Source organism: Trichoplusia ni, chromosome 17 (assembly GCF_003590095.1).
Source record: "Trichoplusia ni isolate ovarian cell line Hi5 chromosome 17, tn1, whole genome shotgun sequence".
Classification (NCBI taxonomy): domain Eukaryota; kingdom Metazoa; phylum Arthropoda; class Insecta; order Lepidoptera; family Noctuidae; genus Trichoplusia; species Trichoplusia ni.
Genome location: NC_039494.1, coordinates 3,997,200 through 4,012,922, shown reverse-complemented (window position 1 = coordinate 4,012,922; position 15,723 = coordinate 3,997,200). Strand labels below are relative to the sequence as shown.

General features: G+C 34.2%; 1 protein-coding gene across 1 annotated transcript in view; it reads right to left on the bottom strand.

Annotated features, from left to right (window-relative positions):
• LOC113502296 overlaps positions 1-14,677 on the bottom strand; it is a 51,917-nt gene extending 37,240 nt beyond the window's left edge. Inside the window, exon 1 of the mRNA XM_026883809.1 lies at positions 14,536-14,677. The gene's annotated coding sequence lies outside the window, so the exon portion shown is untranslated. The remainder of the gene's footprint in view (positions 1-14,535) is intronic.
• Between the last annotated feature and the right edge of the window lie 1,046 nt (positions 14,678-15,723).

Here is a 15,723-nt window from a genome sequence, read left to right as displayed (position 1 = left end):
GATATCTTTAACATTTCACTACAAAACAAAACCACAACATGAACAAAAAACTATTTAAACCCTCATTAATTACGTCCGTATGCCTCAAAAGTTAGTTCAAAGGTAAATGTATCTTAAAGGGGCAAACAAACAAAGTGGTTAACCTACAATTTAGGATAACCGTGAAGGTATTGGAACCCAATAAACTATTAAGGGCCATGGAACTGTGTTGTACGCATTTTCTACTTCCTCCAACAATTTAGTTCATATCATTTACCTGTGAAGTATCGCTACCGTTTGACCCAAAATGTCTTTGTTCTAGTTTAATATTTATAACTATTACAGGTTATGAACCTCTAAAAGTATAGTCTTTTTAATTCGGTGTGACTCACATGTCTATCATGCCAAAGACCCAAACACCTACAGTCGAAAAACAATCAATACACAGCAAAACGATTATATTTTTAGAGACCTTAACAATCTTAATGCTTTTAAAGATGACACTGAAGATATCGATAATACCATGATCAGCAAATTGAGCAAGCGAAAGAGAACAGTAAGAGTGTTACTGAAAGCTGACCGTGGCGAGTGCAACCTTCCCTGCAATGCAAACAGAATGTGCTGGTCCCAATACAACAATATCGTAACATTCGTAAGCAGGTGTATGGTGCAACCAACAACTTTGTGCAACAACTTTTTATTTGCACAGATACACTTTGAGTAGATACTGTAGTCACTGTAGTCACAATCATCTGTACAAATTTTAGGCGTAATTTCTCAACCGAAGCAGTGAAAGGCGAGGCAAGGCCGCTCACACAATAGACTGAATTATACTCGATACAAATAAGTACGGCACAGTACCGCAGACCGGAAAGAGACTTCCATTCATATAAACGAACACTTTGTTCTCTGCACTTCCAATAGAAATGGATTTTATCTAGATTTTGGTTGTTCTGAAAAACTGCATTTTATTTAATTGCAATGAGTGATTCCAAAAATTAAGATAAAGCCTTAAAAATGGTAGCTGGCTCGGACTGGATGCGAATGCCGGAGGACCGAGATTGGCTCTGTAAAAACTTGGGGAAATCCTATGTCCAGCAATGGACCTCGATAGGCTAAATAGATTGAAGGTAAAGCCAACAAGAATTAGACTGTATTTTGTAAAGTTAAAGCAGATTTTTTTGGCCCGGAATACGTGTAAGTGCAATTCGAAAACTAAAGTAGCAATCGAATAGAATGGATAAGAAGAACAAACTATTTGTAAAATATTAAAAACAAAAACTGATTCTAAATCCATTCGAAATTAAAATACCAAGGAAGATATAAAAATAGAAGATAACAATGGCATTATGACTACAGATACAGATTACCAAAGATAGAATCTTGTAACATCCACAATGGTCGTACTTGACCTGAGGTCAGACCGCGGTTTATTGTATAACGGATTGATGACACAGGAAAATAAAAGGGCCATTAATTTTACACAATTAAGTGGTTCGTGGCAATAGCTATTCATGGAACGGTAGATGATGATCATGCTGAATGTGAAAATACTCACAAATAACGCTATTCGTGGTTCCAATTTAAATTAGCCTGACGGACGGCTTACGAAGTCAAAAAAATATTGCCCAGTTCCAAAGTGTCGTTCCCATGGAGAAGTACCAGCAAGAAAATCGAAACTACGGAAATTCACGGAATAGTTGTTGGTAAGAATTTGAAATTTAAACCAAAAAATGGTTTCGCCTTTATTATCATGAGTTTCAAACGATTGACCAATAGATGTTTTAGAATCCCTGTTTGCTGCTAGCGTTAAAATAAGTTATGTCACGCATGCCACTTGAATCTCTCATCATACCAACACCACAAGGGTGGAACGACCTGATTAATTATCCCCTGAGGGATTAAAATATTCTGGCGACGTAACATTACACAAAACATCCGTATTATTATAATGTATGGCATTAACGTAATTTACATAAAGAGGACCAAAGAAAAGAGTTCAAAGAACTGTCTCACGTATTTTTTGTTTAGAATTATGATGACACCGCTGTTGTCCACTTAAATCATTTGAGTGATGATTTATTAGAATAACTAAGACTTATGTATGTAGTGAGTAGGTTTGTTTTATCATTTCAAAAATGCTGAAATGATTATAATTATACACTAACTTTAAACCCCATTTCAACCAAATGAGATTCAATTATCGACAATAGTAGCCTTAGTCCTTTTCTTGGAGTCCAAACTATGCCCATATATTTCATCCAAATTGGTTAAACGGTTAAGGAGTGTATAAACCAAAAAAACTCACGTTCGCATCTACGATCACAAATTTTAATTAATATTGTATCTGTCTTTTAAAAACAAAACGTAACCTCTTCCTCTTCCTAATGTGATTATAATTATCTTATGAGTAAATCAGACATCAAAACACTGGCTGGGAACAAAAAATACTGCAAAAACTGCCTTTGTGCAAATGTGCATGTTACTTTTTTAGTATTTTGCATCGCAATTAGCTAAATATAAACTTCTATTACCTGCGAGCTTTCAATTTTATCCTCATGTTAAAATATTGCAGTTGTGCAAGAGAGGCGGAAAACTACAAAACTTATAGCGGTATCTCTCTTAAACAATTGCCTGGGTAATGATTAGGTATTGCCCAGGCGATTGTTACCGGGCAGGCATTACCCAACCTATATAAGTCTCTCTTACCGCATTAAGAAGGTTTGAGCATTGATCACCACGCTAGCTCATTGTGGGTTGGCGACTTCAAATTATAATATTTGTAATCCAAGTTTCCTCTTGAAGCCTTCACCGTTTGGCAGAGGTCTCGTAGAATAAAATAAAGTAAACCAAACTTTGAGAAAGCCTATTACTTTACATTCTGTAGGATCGACCCTGCACCTCGAGCATACAATTCGACATTTTCCTGGACAATGTTATTTCCCAATTAGTTTCCATAAATCATTTGATAAAACATCCTTTAATTAATTTATTGGATACTGTTCAGCTGTCATCCCCTAACAGCTGTCGGTTCAATCAATTGGTTTTGTATCGTATTCTGTTTGAAACGTTATTGAATTGTAAACTTGTAATGTTGTTTAGTAATGTGATAGGGGCGATATGGGCAACTTATTTCTTAACATAACTGATTATTTAATTTTATTATAAATCGATTTTATGCTTCTTAATAAAGGAAATTTTATTTTATTTTCCCTTTCTAAAATACATATTTAAAATAACTCAGAATTACTCAATATAGCTTTGTACTTTATATTAATTTGTTTTTGCACTGTTTCAGAAAATTTTTGTGTTCGTTCGAAAAGCGATTGAAAATAATCTTCAGATAAAAAATAAACTAAATTCATATTCCACCATACTATCTTTGAACACTCTACTTTGTTCTTCAATAAAAATCTAATGAGAAACGTACTTTTTCACGTATGTAGAAAATGTTCGCTAGTATACTAAGCCGAGAACTTGCATTATTTCCTTTATTTTTATAGACTGAACTGTAAGCTTCTCTCTCAAACAATAAGAACTCACGGTATGCAATGCATTATCCAGTCTGTAGGAGTTTAGCGATACAAGAAAAAATAACACGCAATTTTCGAACTACACGTTACGCACATTAATATGTACAAAGAAAATATATATCGAAACTTCCTCACGTTTTTAGTCAAAGCAACCATTGTACTTAAAATCAAAACGCGACGAACGCTCCCACGATTTAAAAAATCAAGGATAACCGCTTTCTGCATCGCTTGCGCCAGTGAGAGTTCATTGTGGCTGCCTGCCTCGCTTGTAAAGACTGTCGTGAGCCCGTATTATTTGTCTGGAGACCAGCAATTTTATCTAATAGTAACAATTACTGTGAACTCCTACCTTTGCCCTACCATCCGTCACGACTCCAAATAAAACATTCTAACTAAAGCTCGTGACCACGTCGCCCTACTTTTTCTACTGCTCTAACTTAGTTTTCCGGCCTAAACAAAGGCTTATCAACTTTGTAGGCGTTTAAATAAAGTTTATATTTGTGGAGCATTTGAATAGGACAGTAGTTATAAAGGCAACGACTGTTTTACGTTGGAGTGCCTAAGGGTTCGCTGCTGGGGCCACTGAAACGAATGTTTGTCAATAGCAATGTTAAGTTTGTTTGTTGTCGCTGGAGGCTTAGCGCACCTGACCGCCTCAGTCCCGGCGTGACGCGGCTTACGTAACCGCTTCACGATGTTTCCTACACTTTGACAGGTTCTGGACTTTAGAAAGTAGAGAAGAATAGTTTCGTGATTGCGGTGAATTACGAGGTAAAGTGTGGTTTTTTATTTATCTTTTTAGGCTACATGCTAAGGGCTTCCGTGACGATCAAGCAGAGCAGATTTTTGACAATTTATGTTTGATTCAAACGTTACAATTGTACGAGATTGCCTACACCCAAGCATCATATTTAATTACACTTTAAGATCTCTTAATAGTCTTAATGCATTTGCAGTATTTCTACAAAACATAGAATAGTGAGTTTCTAAACTGAAATGTCTCGAACACCGAGCTCCACCGGAGTGTGACTATTTCGCAAGTGTTCGTTCATATTATCAAGTTGCCCGACCTTATTAAACTTTATACAAATGTGTAAAAGTTATAAGTCACCTTGCCACTCACTTGGTTCATACGATGAATGTTTTTCGATTCAACATTGAATGCACTAGAAGAGTGTTCTTGAAGTTTTTTTTGTGATAAGCAAACTGCATATTCTTTAGATCACGATTTTATTTTCAACTGTTATAAAGGCTTTACTATTTTCTTCTCCTGGGTGTAATATTATTCTCACTTATTCATTTTTTTTCTTTAGTGGATCACTTGATTTGGGCTAGCCTTTTCAGTTTCTTGGGTTTTAATCAAACGTGCAAACATTTTTGAGTGCATTGAGAAAGTAACTAACTAATAAGTACTTTTAATTAAAAATCGCGTTTATTTGCCAGCAGTGGCTTAAGACAAATCGAATACAATTTTAAATCTGTAGCTCTCAAAGGAAAACGCGAATCAAAAGAGATGAATAATTATGAGATTGTTCGGGGATCTAAATAAATTTTAAATCTTTGTCGTAAATATTTATGAAGCGTTTTTGTCAAAACATCGGCAAATAAATCGATTGTGATAAAATCGATTTTATAACGATTGCTTAAAATGTTTTTTTGGTTTTTTCAAATTAGTGTTGTTAAGATTTATTGGAATTTCAATTATTATACGCTGATAACTAAGTTTTGCTATTGTATTGTATACTGCATGTTTCCTAAACTTATACATTTTATTTCTTTCCACGGATCAAATAAATTCATTCACACAAGGAAGCTTATTAATTCACTAAAGACGAATTGAACATTAGGATGCAATAATGTATAATGTTTATTACAATATTCAAATCTCAATCAATCTCTAACCGTCAAGTATAAGACGGCGCTCATTACGTCACTCCACCTCGAGACTATCTTGTCTATGGCACGCAATAGACTAAGGACTAGACTAGTCGCATGAACTTTGCCACGACGCATCAAGGAAAACCGGTTGAGATAAATTTATCTCATTGAAGTGTAATAAAACCTTCGCGGATAATGATCAATCTATTTCTGTTTATGATTTTATGTTTTGAGATTAGCAAATATAACCTTTATTGCTTTGAAAATAGAGTCAAATAAACACCACAAATCTTACTATACTTTTGAAATCTCGCCACGTTATTTCATATTTCTACAAACAATTACAAAATTAGGTCCTAATCCCTGAAGGGTGGAAAACGGCACCCCTCCTTTTTTATGGAGTCTAGACACATGAAAAGCTTAAGTCTCGTCTAATAGTGAAGTGAAGTTATTTCCATTCATTCATCCACACCAAGTTTATCGTCTGCAGTCTTGACAAAAGAAGAGTTTTCCTCCCCCAGATGATACTCGAATGTTCTCTTATTGTATAAATGTTCTCACTCAGGAAATTTGTTTGTGTGATGAGCACGATCATTTTTTATGTGTCTGGGTGTTAATTATCTATATAATGTATTTAATATAAGTACACATGTTTATCATAGTAAGCAATAGCTCCACATTCATACAAAGTAACGTTAAGGGCCTTTATACTTAACTTACTAACAAGTTTTTATTTAGCTTCACTTGTCGTTTGTTTGTCTGTCGGTCTGTAATCAAATCTTGCAAGTTGAATTTGATCCACTTCCTGGTGTTCGATTAAACTATTGATAATGCAATTTGCAATATGACACAGGAACTTGAACCATGGGTGGCCATAGCCGCTCCGCGAAAAAACACCATCGAGTTAAAATTAGTTTGGATTGCCTTACAAGTACTTTAATTCGAAATAAATAAAAGCCAGTTTAAAAAGAACCCCTTTTTATATTAGCTTACTACCACACTCTCTTGCGGTTAAGTATTTGATTTCTAATTCATCTAATAGTCCTTGGTTTGCAATTAGTCAACCTAAGAATAACTACGAAGCAATTTGTTCCGACTCAATCTGAACTTCTAAAATACGACTATTAGTATTTTATTGAGACACATCTCGGTCTGAGATCGCTAATTCTGATGCGTGACGCGAGAGACCTTGCAGCTCCCATTGTCTTCAGAACCGGTTCTAGCGCAGCCGCTAACTCTTGGCTTATACAATTTATGACCCAACAGCCTTTACCGGCAAAGCTAAATGGGGAAGAGAAAACACAAGTCTTCAAAATGAATTATTAGTTACAATACAGTATTATATGAGAAGTTGGAAACCATTGACAACCAATGTCTTGTACGCAGTCTTTGACGTAAAACTATTGTCGTTATATTTAGGCGACAAAAAAGAGACTTTTGTCTCACTCAAATGATAAAAAGAAACAGGTATTTCATAAAAACACAAACACCAATTCGCTAGACCGTTCGAATAACTAGACGTTTCGCTGCGGTGAACACAGTTTCAATGAACGCCATTTCAGACAATATCTGCAGATATTACTTTTAATAGGCTGTGTTCACTGTTCAGCATACAGTAAAGTTATCTAACATACTCTGCTCGTAAACCATCATAGCAATTAAAATGTATGAAGTTTACAACGTACAAGTTGCAAAATTTTCAAAGAGATCCGTAGCAAATGACATGTCAGGCTGTATACGAGATTGCACTTGCCTAACAATACAATAAAAACATGTTGTGACATTATGGTACGAGAGCCAGTGATGTCACGCGTCATATTACAGACAAGTAAGTAAAAATGCAATAAAAGTGATTAGAAAACGAAACGAGAATGTTGTCGTCGTGTAATTCGAGTACTTTACATTGAGCGCGAGTTACAGAAATCAGAGCGTTTGCGCTCGACTGCCGAGATCCGATGGATCGTGTTACACGTGCATCATTTTACTTCTGTCTTCACATTCATTTCTCAGAACTTTTACCAAGTTGTTGCTGTCACAAAACTAACAACTGGCGATTCTACATCATACTATGACGTCAACGACTTAATGAGTACAATTACACTATTTCATTGAAACATTCGAATAGCCAGTATTTTAAAAACAACTTTAATACAGGCAAATGTTTATCGTACGTTGGAAAATGTATCTAAGCCTCTTCAAAACAAAATCAATTTCAGCTTAAATGATTAAGGTCAGTTTCCAATACCTCCCACTTAAAATAAGCTCGTATTTTTCACAACCCCTGACTGACCATTAGCCGCCATGTTCATGCCACTCAGCTCATCAAAAATGTATCGTTTCGCAACAACCCATCTAATGTCAATTTATACGAACATTGGCAGAACTAACACCGCTAGAAGTGACCTAATTTAATACTTTTGTGACCTATATTCATATGCTATCTCCCCATGCATTTAATGTTAGATATATTTAACATGTAGATAAGGTAAAGCCCTGTTTGATGTCGAATCTAACATTGTCGGGATATCAAAAAGTTTACCATAAAAGGCTTATTTAGGTCAATCCGGGTTTTTATTGTTGTAGTATTTAATTATAATTTAAATCATTTTTAAACGGTTTTTGGATTTTGAGTAGAAATTATGTTCTCACAAACATTCTCTCTTCCTGAAATTTGGAGCTAAACCTACCTGAACAACAAAATCTTAGAGAAGGAAACGCTTAAATTCAAGAAATAAATTATAGTGCTGTATATTACCAACAGTAAGGAAACTATAAATATGTACATGCTTTTTTAAGCCTTTAGACTATAAATTGTTGTGATAAAAAAAGATAATAGAACTTTAACCACAAAACTCATGAAATATTTCTTACACGATTGTTTACGCTACAACATAACATGTGCAAAGTACGCGGGAAAATCGCAAACTAATTACTAATTACGTACTTTATTTTTTGTAATACTCAGATCGGCGTACAGATAATTAATTAAAATAATTCTGGCCATTCCATTAGCGTTAATTCACTGTAGATCAATTTGGTCTGACTGTGGGTAATCATATGAGAAATGGGTCAAATTTAATGTAAATAGGGGTTCCGTGACCGATGCGAGTGACAAGCCCGTAGCGCATTACATTTTATATTATCTATGGTCGGCAAAAAATGGGCGGGAATTTTATTCTGTCATTATTTTTTGTCACGTTAAAAGATCTTGCGATAAAGTTAATTAATTTGATTAGTTTTTTTATTTAATTAACTGTGACAGATGTTAAATTAAATGGGTCTAAATGTGTCCTGAATGCATATTATTAGTCCTATTACTTGGGTACTAAACATTCTAGTCTAGGAATTGGAGATTGCACTGTTGGTGACTAATGAACTTCATTTGTTAAGCCTTGCTCGCATAATATAGGCATGTCGATTAGTCTGATGGGAAATAAGATCAAATAACAACGTTAATTTTTTTAAAGTGAGAATTTTGTATTATTCTGTAATACGTCAATTTTGACGAACGAATTAAGCACGTGAAATAATAAATACCTAATAGGTAATTGTGATGGCGATAAATCGATAATCGATTACTCGCTTCACCAAGCGTACGGTATTGGACGAGCACTTTTTATTTACATTGTTCCGATATTATTGAAACCGTTAATGCACGTTGAATCACTGCGACAGATAGACGAGATGGGGATAATGCACGGATAGGAAAAGTTGTCGTCATCGTTAAGATGCAATCCTGATTCTCAGCAAGCAGCTGACTCATCGGTCAAATGCACACCTATACGTATCTATGCATCTACAGCCTGGTGAGTCACCGCGGCGAGTGCCCAACTCACCTCGCCACGTTACCGGCCCGCCCCTGTGATTTAAACAATGTAAAGTGGACGCAAACGCGCGAGTTAGCCGCGGCGGTACCTGGTGACTTAAGACCGGTTTGTGCTGAGATACAAGTTTACTGTATAAATATCGATAATACGTTGTGCCAAACGTTTCGCGTTTTGTGCAACCTCGTGTCCTTATTGGCTCGATTTTGAAGCTCAAATGATCGGTTACAAACATTACAGCGCTTGTCAAAACTGGATTTGCAATTCTGCACTGCATCGATTTTATATCGTCATGTACTGTTATTTGAAATTAGAACTCATGAGCTTTTATTTGTTTAGCAACTTGTGTTTGGTGACACCGAGTGTTGCCACACGTTTCATGTTTTATTTTTCATGCCGTTATTACTTTTCTTAGAAAGTTGTCAGTAATGTCTAATTGCAATCACGTGAATCGCTAATGTTGGTATGATGCTAATGAATACTCTCGGACAAGGACATTGATCTGAGTTTGCATAACACGATATTTTAATATACAAAATCCCAATTACTCCAAATATTTTATATCACTTTTGATCCATTTCAAAAACATCCCAATTCAAGCAAACACAAATGAAATGATTTATTTTAACAAGATCAAGTTACATAATAAAGAACCCAAGTTTTGCAGACGTCACCATTTGTTGTCAGCTCGTTATAGTTTAGTATAACAATAAAAGCTTAATACGAGATCAGCAGACCATAACGCGGCGTATAAGGAAAGTGCAAGGCGTAGGCAGCGAGTGGGAGGCGCGTAAAGTTCAACTGATTTAACATACAGCCATCTATGTCGCTAGATTACTTTTAAAAACAAATTATAAAATGTAGAGTGCGAAGATAGCTGGCTGGATGGAATCTAATGTTCAGCTTATGGGTATTTTAATTTAGCCTGCGGTCCTGTCAAAATATGACAAGAAAATTTTATTTGTTTGCGGATGCATATTACGGTGTATTTTTTTAAAAAATCGTTTCCCCCCTGATTTCTGGTGTCGTATTTAGGAAAACAATTGCACATGAAGTATATATTTTTTTGTATGTTCCAAGTTAGTTTCTCAAAATAATAAGCGGTGAAGAGTCAATTTTAATTGTGTTTTAATTTTCATGACTGAATAATTATTTACTTAAATTTTTATAATAACATTTTCAGACTGAAATTAACACAAATAAGATCCAAAGTTACAATAATCAAACATCTATTCAGAACACAACGTCTTTGTTAATATTAAAATATTATTAACACACTACAAAATAAATGTTCATCTAAACAGACATTTCAAATTAAGAACCCGCATCCACGAAATAGAACAAAAAAATATCAAAAACGCAACTGTCACTTTGTTGACAAAGGAAAACAATCATTCTTCATGAACCACAGACTATATAACACGAAGTAATGGTGTCGGTTGACATGGCACTGGATTTTTACAGGGGTTAGTAAAAATTTGTGTTTGTGTTTTATAGATATCATTTATCTTATTTTTTGGAGGATTTGTTCAGCCTATCTGCTAATCTATAAGTAGAGTGAAATACAAGACGGTAAACTCTGATGTATTTCCTTCCCTATGTAGGTAATTCAGACTGTGCTAATTGATTATGAATTGTCGTCTTAGCATCTTAAGTAATAAGAAAAATAATGTGAATGAGTATTAATCCTATAAATACTGTCAAATAAAATAGACAACTAATCAATAATCGGCTTCAATAACAAATTTTATCCAAAGTTGAGTAAAAAAACTAAATAAATATGATTATTGTTGGAAAAACAATTTTAAATATTATCTCTAATAATTTTCGTCTATTCTTGGATGGATTTTCATATAATTTATCATCATCCGCTGGTATTAAGATAAAGCGACTTATTTGATTAAAACATCAGTAGTTATAGTTTTATTTGTTTCGTTATCAGCGATAAACTATTTTATTATATTTTATAATGCCTATTTTCTACTTTACTACGCCGCGCGCCGCAAAATATCTGTTGATTCAAGGTAAGTCACATCGATTGCTGCTATTAATATTGCTGAAATACTTTTAAATACAAATGCAATAAAAACAGTTTTATTCATTAATTCTTTTTAAATTCAAATACGTCATCTATTAATGTCTCTACTAAAAAGTTCACAACAAAAAGTTTTGCGTAAAAGATCTGATACACATAAAACGACTCCAAGCTTTGTAAGCTTGCTATGCCTGTACCTGAAGCTCTCTAATTTAAAGGCTTCGAATGTGCAGATAGTATGAGAAAATTCCGGAAAATACCAGAAAACTAGGATCTAATGTCAGGAAACACCATGCATTTGAGTTTGTGATACGTATCACGATGCTGGTAATAAATACCGACTTCTTTTATGTCAAAGCTCTATTGGCTGAGTGTTTTAGCTGAAAACTGAACTTAGGAAATGTCAAATAGTTTTAATTCGTCGTATAGTATTCTCAAGCTGTCTCTACCATTTTTAAAGAAGTAGAGTAAGTTGTGTTTTATATGGAGTATACAAGGATTTATATATATTTTTCTTAAAACAAAAGTTGGTTAGACTTAGTTTGTACCGAAAATTCTATTTCTTAACTCTTTTAATAATAATGATTTCAGAATACCAGATGAAACAATTTTTCATATGAACTCATAACTCATATATCAGATATACCATAAAACTGGTACCCACATACTAAAAGAAGCTAAAACAGTATCCACTAAATGGCAAAAAAATGGCGAATTTCCCCAGTAAATACTAATAAAACAGCCAGTAAGTGAGGTCGGGTCACAAATATCACTTAAAACGACTCCACTCTTTGCCCACAGTACACAGACGTGACCCGACCTTCTGGAACCTTCCTTAAGGAACCAGAATTTACGACACATTACTTTCTATAAGTAGCTAAATGTTGGTAAACAGTAGGTAAGTGATAAGTCATAAAGTACTTTGAGGCCAAAAGAACAATATGGCCACAAGAACGATGTTAGAAAATTGATAGGTTCTTTTTCCTCGTTTATTTGTAATATTATTCTAATAGAGGATTATTAATTATGTTAATCTTCTCTGTATTTTGGACTTTAGACAACTTTAAACGTGCCAAACCTATGCTTTTTTTTACTTAAATTAGTAAGTATTATTGTCGAATCATTTTGTTACATGCATGGCATGCTTAATATTAAGTACAGTATAAAATATTTTGTTTTGCTTCTATACCTACATGATAGCACACAATCAGACTTATTCCAATAACTTACTTTTCTTTGTCATTGACGAAATAAATATTCCGTAACTATTTTTTTGTTTCATTAATGGGGAGATTTTACTTTTTGTGCTGAACTAGTCTTGTCTTAATGATGCATCATGAATTCGTGACCGGTGTATCAAAAAGAAATTAATTAATATTCAAGTTTATACTTTTATTAGATTGCTTTCGTGCTTTAAGCTTAAGCATTATGGATTTATTTTTAAATACTGAGCAGAAAATATTCACAAATTTTGCAGTTATTTATTTATATGAAGTACGTGTTTTATGATGCCGTGTTTAATAAGTTTAAACACAGGTTCCATTGAAAGTTGCTTCTCATCTTGGACAATAATACATCGTGCAAGTCATTAAATTATTAAAGTAAATAAAAACTACTTAAATATTTCACTTAGGAAACGAGTGTTATAAAAATCTATAAGCATTAAGTTACCATCGCCATTAGAGTTATTATTTAAATGCATATGAAAGTTAGTTATAGTTGCAAAACTCTTAAAAAAAATACATAGTTGTTGTTCTAAACAACCTTATAATTCACATTTAACGCAACCAAAAACAACCATGCACAGATTACTCGTTAAAAATAAAAGTCTCGTCTATGGTCCGCCGATGACGTTTTCCGTGGAGTTTCCGACTGGTTAGTATTCAAAGCCCGCTGTTTGATTACCATTAACTAGTGTCAGTCGGTCTCTGTGTGTCAACGAACTAATTGGCAAACAAAGGGCGCAATGGTAATCACAAAACATGCATCAACAACTGCATTTCTTTAAACATAATGTTATATACAGCTTTCAAAAAGAACCACCGAAATATTTAAATTTGGATTTATAAAGGCATTATTCTTGAAAGGAGGTTTCATTTCATGAACCACTGCTTTTTTTTTTTTAGACCCTGTAGAATTTATAGCGAGGCCATGAAAAATGTTTGCTCATATTACAAAGATTATGTAAATCTGACAAACAAATTTTAAATTTATCTTACAAAATAAAAACTATTAAATAACTTTGTGGTTAAAAGTTACGATATGTTTTATCAATCCAACTTAATTCACTTTACATAACATGTATTTTTAAAGTGAATTTTTAATAGTGTAAATTACTGTTGAGAAATGCATGTTGCCAACTGTAAAAAAGTAAGATATCGTAATGCAAGCCTTTTTAGAGATAAGAAAGGCATTAAACCTGAGTATTACAAAAAATAATGTACTAGAAACATTCAGTTACTTATTTAAAAAATCTTTCAGTACCTACTCAATTATAAAATCCTGCAAATGTTATTACAGTCCAATTCTTTAATTTTATTTCAGAAATCGTTTCGTGTAAACACATAAATATTTGAACGTAATTGCTTAATTTTATTAATTAACACGTTTAGTAACATATCTTAATCATCAGACTCGTGAAAATGTTGAATATTCACTATTACCCAAGAAAACCGCTGAATAATTATAACGAAATATGCAAATTGCTAATGAAAACACTTAATTGCGATTGTTCGTTTAGCAAACAACAAAAAAACTAGATTAATAGTTGTTTTGAAGAGACCTAATTTGTTTCTTTTTTTGATTACATTACAAAACTAGCGATGTTCTTAAAAGAAAACTTATTAAACAATTACTGCATCTAATTTCTTTTTTTCTTGAATTATGATCGATTCATAATTTTTCAAATATCTAAACTACGTAGATTATTAAATTACGTTCTTTAAAGCCTCTATAAGGAAAAGCATTTTATTAAGGTTATTTAATGTATCAGCATTTCAATCTTTACGAAAGCCTACTTCTGACAAACTTCAATTTAAAACCGGGAAATCTTCAGCTGATCCAAATACCTCACCGCCACTCAAGGAATACAGATCTATACCCCACATGTAAATAGTTGTAACAGTTTACTAAGGAGTTCGACTAACACATGTCCCAAATATTTACAATAATATAGAACGTAGAGCAAGTCGCTCCGAATCATTCACCTTTCGAATGGCCTAAGCTAAGCCTTCAAAGCTCTAAGCTTTCACTTCTGTCACCTAAAACAATATCAAATAATACTTACAGAAATAAAAATCCAATGTTATCTTAGAATTTTCCAAAACACAGCACGGTTTTTTTCTAAATAAAAAAATTGAACTGTTTTTTTCCGGCACTGGTTGTGTCGCGAGAGGCGTGCGCTTCGCACGAGGTGAGCGAGAGGACTGAGGGACGCCCTCACTACTGAGGGAAGCGGGGCTTAGCGCCTCCGTACCACGGACCTACGTACTGCGAGAGTTACTTATATTTTGCGTACATTGCGTACACACGGTGGCAGATATCGAACTTCGTGAATAGACTGTATTAGAAACCTAACAACCACTGAAAACTACAAATTCAACCTAAATCACACCAACGAATTCCCCAGAAAACAGAAACAGATACGAAAAATTTTACCAAAAGAAAACACTTATAAGACCGCATATCCTACTCCATTCGCCACATGACAGTTTACTCTCCATATAACCAAATCCTTTTAATAAAACCGTCTTAAGCTAACTTATCTAACTTAGCCGTCGATGTACACCAGCCAATACATGAAAACCACTAGTACCTTGTACCGTAGTACGGGCTGCAGCAGTAAGGTCGGCGACTTGAGTTTGGGAGCAGCTCACCGGCGGGCCAGTTCCGCGATACTTGCATCTAGGTGATTGCGAACGATGCGAACTGATGATACTAGGGCGTGATACTGGGTGATAAGCAATAGGCACATATCAGCCTCTTAGATGTTTGACAATCATAGGTTGGTAAGGGTGTCTTTGCGCATGTGAATGTTTGTGAAAATCCTTAAAGGATTGAATTTCCTTAATTTGGATTAAGTTCCCTAACGGAGAGTCTATTTAAAAAAAAAGGAAATAAGAAACATTTCAGAATTTTCTTTGCAGAAACCTCACTTGCCTAGAGTGATGTTAGCTATGGGGTGTAGTAATGGTGCTGATTGAATTTTTCCGAAAAAATTGCATGACGTCCAGTGCAAAATACAGATTTTAAGAATTTTTCGACTCTACATTTTATACTAACAAACACACACACAGATCGCTTGAATCCAAAAGGTCTTGGTGCCCTGGGACCTCAATTCAGCATAAGAATAACTACCCCAAGATTTCGTATCACAAATACAATTATTAATTTCATCTTTACATGTTCACGATTATACAAGGAGGTCCAATACGTGAGAGGCCTTCAGCCCTATGAGTCACCAACTGGCCCTGTA